The sequence below is a fragment of the Oryza sativa genome, chromosome 9 (genome assembly GCF_034140825.1).
Source record: "Oryza sativa Japonica Group chromosome 9, ASM3414082v1".
Lineage (NCBI taxonomy): Eukaryota > Viridiplantae > Streptophyta > Magnoliopsida > Poales > Poaceae > Oryza > Oryza sativa.
The window spans coordinates 12,546,862-12,550,959 of NC_089043.1; the positions used below are offsets into that span (position 1 = coordinate 12,546,862).

The 4,098-nt window shown below is 44.5% G+C and overlaps 1 long non-coding RNA gene across 1 annotated transcript; it reads left to right on the forward strand.

The window, feature by feature from the left end:
* The first annotated feature begins 200 nt into the window (after positions 1–200).
* LOC9268191 (uncharacterized) lies at positions 201–1,913 on the forward strand. The gene is made up of 4 exons (XR_001548611.3): positions 201–792; positions 922–977; positions 1,062–1,180; positions 1,662–1,913. It is a non-coding gene; the product is annotated as an uncharacterized lncRNA (long non-coding RNA).
* Positions 1,914–4,098: the final 2,185 nt, after the last annotated feature.

Here is a 4,098-nt window from a genome sequence, read left to right on the forward strand (position 1 = left end):
ACAATTTTGTTGTTTATGATTTTTGCATTTGAAACCCATAATTCAGCCTAAAGTTAAATTTAAAGTTCTTATAAATTTAAGGTGAAATGTCCATTTTGTTCATACAATTTTTTAACTATTGTGAACACACCAGGGACAGTTTGGTAAATTCGCGTTGGATTGCTTCTTATCTATATAACCAGTTCCCCAAACCCTAGCCCAAGCTATCCATTCGCCGCCGCCACCATCCACTCCCCCACCGTCCTCCGTCGCCTTCTCTCTGAATCTTGGCGGTGGCGGCGACCGAGTGCGCTCGAGCCGGCGGCGGCGGCTCGCATCCCCATTCCGTCCTCCGCCCCCTCCTCTCTGAATCTCGGCGGTGGCGGTGTCCGCGCGCGCTAGAGCCGGTGCCGGCGCCGGCGGCTCGCATCCCCACTCGCATTCCGTCCTTCGTCCCCCTCCTCTTTGAATCTCGGCGGCGACCACGCATGCTCAAGCCGCCGGCGGCGGCAGCGACCGCGCGCAGTCGAACCGGCGGTGGCGGCGGCGACCGTGCGCGCACTAGCTGGCGGCGGTGGCTAGCATCCCCCCTCGGTACTCCGTTCTAGGATCTGCAGGTTTGTCCACGGCGACGACGCCGCCGCTCTGGCGTGCGCTGCTATGGACGCGGCCACCGCCGAACAGCAGCAGTGCCAGGATTTCCTCCTCCGTTCCAAGAGCCGGTGCCTCGGCCCTGCTGCTTCCCGGCTTACCATCCGCCCCCACCAAGTGCCTTAGCCTCTTGCTGCAGCAACAGCACAACGACAACCAAAGGTACCGCAACAGCACAACAACAGCAACAGCACAACTGCATCTGTGTGGATTGATATATGTTATTTATGTTATTTGTTTGTGTTATTGATTCTACAATATGAGTTATGAGTGAAATGTGTAACTTTGTAGAGAAATGTGGGGATGGCAAAGTCAGGAATGTGATCTGCAGAAAGATTTGCTTACTGGTATGCACCGTACTTTATTTCAGTAGTTATGTCCTTCAGCTCCCCCTGCAAAAGGATAGTGCTGAACAATTTGTCTGATTTCAGAAGATGCTGCAGATCCATCTAGCTGTTTGTGGAGTGAAGCAAATCAGAATGCCAGTGATGCTTGGACCATGTTCGATTAGCAAACTCCATCTAGCTGCTTGTACATGTGTTTTTTTTAGGTAATTCTGCTTGTACATGTGTAGAAGCATCTCATGATTTCTGCCGTATAGAACTGTTTATATACTCAGTGGAACGGACTATTAATTAATATACCATGACCAATATTCTCATCTTTATGGTCCTGCATACAAATATGTATGTATGTTTAAATGCTATATGCCTGTAGCCCGTGGAAATGAAGCATGGATAGGAAGTTACTCGTATCATAACTTTAGTGTCTAAATTTTAGTGTTGTACTCCTATGCATTCTAGTTCACTTTCATGTACCACTTTACTTGCTCTCATATTTTTTGGTTTAGTCTAGCGTTAGTTGCTTGTTTGCTTGGCCAATGAAATGAGGTGGGTTGGGATGGGGACAATGAGTTCTGTTGGTGCAATATATTATGGGGACATCAAAAATTAATATCGTATATGTAGATTGTTTCTTGTTGTTTCTCTAGCGCATAAAAAAAAACCTAACATATGGTACTGTACTATCAGGTTGCTGGGCTCAAACATATGTGAACTTTGATGGAGAAGTGGCCAAAATGCTTTGGTGGCTGCTGGGTATTGTCATGTGCTTTTGAACAGGTTTTAATTATGCTGTATGAGATATGCTCAACAAACATTATGTTGTATGAGATGTGAAGGTTGTAATGTGTTTTTAGAATATTTATGTGCTGATCTGATGATGATGATGAGAGAATGTAAATTGATGATCGGTAATTAATTTTGTTTAAATTATGGATGAAATATTTGCATTTTGCTAATTTTAGCAGCAGCTGAATTTTAGTTGGGCTGAAATCTTGCAGTAGCCCAATTTGAACTGGGTTGAATGATGACTAAAAGGCCGAAAAAACACCCCACAAAAAAACAAATCGGCCCAAAACAAAAAAAATCCAGGTGGTCATAAATGGGCCGAAAGCTCTTGGATCCTGAATTGGGCCACAAAATACGTTGGCTTAATCCTACGTGGCATCGATGACACATCAGCGTCCACCTTGGCGGAAAAATATCCTACGTGGCAGCTGATCCGTGACGGAAAATATCCTACGTGGCAGCTATCCGTGACGGTTATTTTCATCACAGGAAATGGGCTTGGCTGGACTAACTAGACCTTGGGCTCCATCGTGACGGTTTTAAACCGTCACCGATTCTGTTAATCTGTGATGGTTTTCGACAAACCGTCACGCAAGTCAATCCATGACGCTCAATCCGTGATGATTTCTGAAACCATCACAGATGTTGTTTGGTGACGGTTTTTCAGTAATCCGTGACAGAAATTTTCCATCACAGATTAACAGGATTCTTGTAGTGCGCACCCGCCGCGCGGGACCGCACGGTCGTGCGTCCCGGCAGCGCGGGACCGTGACGTCGCGCGCGGGAGCGAGCACGGCAGCGACGGTTCCGCGCGGCCATTCCGCGGGAGCGACGGTGCCGCGCGGCCGTTCTGCGGGAGCGAGTGGCACCATCTCAGTCCCGCATCTCCACTCTGCGGTAGAGGTATATTTTCGTAATTTTTTCCTATGCATATATATAAACGCAAAATGTTAAAAACAAAGGTATATATTCAAATTTTATTCATCACACGCGTGACCACCAGGGAAGGCGGTTCCCCCCACGTTGGGGCCCACCCGTCAGATCCCTGCCACGTCACTTCACACTCCCCAGCTGGGAGTTGATCGATCTCGGCGCCGTCCGTTGCGGGACGGACGGGTGGGATGATCCCGTCCTTGGGCTTTTCCTTGACTGCCAATCCTGGGCGGCCACGTGGCGGCCGAATGGGAGGCTCTGGCTCTCGGCGACTTTCTTGGACTCCAAGTAGCCTCCCTCTCGCTCCTGGGTGCGTGGGGCTCAGCAGCTGTTCGTGCGGGGAGAGAGAGAGAGAAACAGACGAGTCGGTTCCCAATGCGAGGGTGAGAGTACAGCAGGTGCAGTAGGCGACAGTGTAGGTGATGACTCAGATGGCAATGGCATGGAGCCACAAACCGTCACGCGGAAGCAACGCTGCTCTCAAAAGCAATTTTAATCTCCAATTTACCTTGTTTAGTTGTAAACTTTTTCTTCAAACTTTTAACTTTTTCATCACATCAAAACTTTCCTACACACATAAATTTCAAACTTTTCGTCACATCGTTCCAATTTCAACCAAACTTTTAATTTTAGCGTGAACTAAACACACTAGTATAAAAAATAATATTTCCTCCACATCATATTATAAGTTATTATAAGTTGTTTTGAACTTTTTTTCTTAATTGATTTTTTTTAAGTTTGATAAAGGCCATAAAAATATAGTAACATTTTCAATACAAAACAAACAAGTTATTAACATATATTCAATTTTACATTTAGTGAAGCTAATTTTGTATCATGGATACTGCTATTTTTTTCTATTAACTTAGTTAAACCAACAAAAGTTTGACTATTAAAAAAAGTCAAATCGACTTAGGACGGAATACTGAAACAATAATTATCATATCCTATAGCAAACTACTACCTCTGACCCAAAATACTTCATCCATTCCATATTGATCACCATATAAGTTTTTTCACCAAGACCATGAAATAGTAAACTTTCCTATGTTTCATTTAGTGTGAGCATGTGGTCTAGTATATTTTATGTCTTTGTATTTTTGATTATGTGTAGGTTTGGACTGGTGTCGATTTATGCCCCCTACTAATAATTTGGTACCTTCAATATTAATTTCGTTGTATTTAGATCCAATAGTACCTTCTTTTTCTTATCCATATGGGGTGAAAACGAGGTGGGTATACCCAGTGGCGGACACAGAAAAATTATACTGGTGTGCCCATATAAAACTTGCGAGCAAATTGTAGCAGCTTACGTCCACATGAATACATAAAAATGTCTGAATTTATAAGAATAATTTTTAATAGAAGATTCAGAAAAATCTAAAAACATTTAGAATGGCCACAC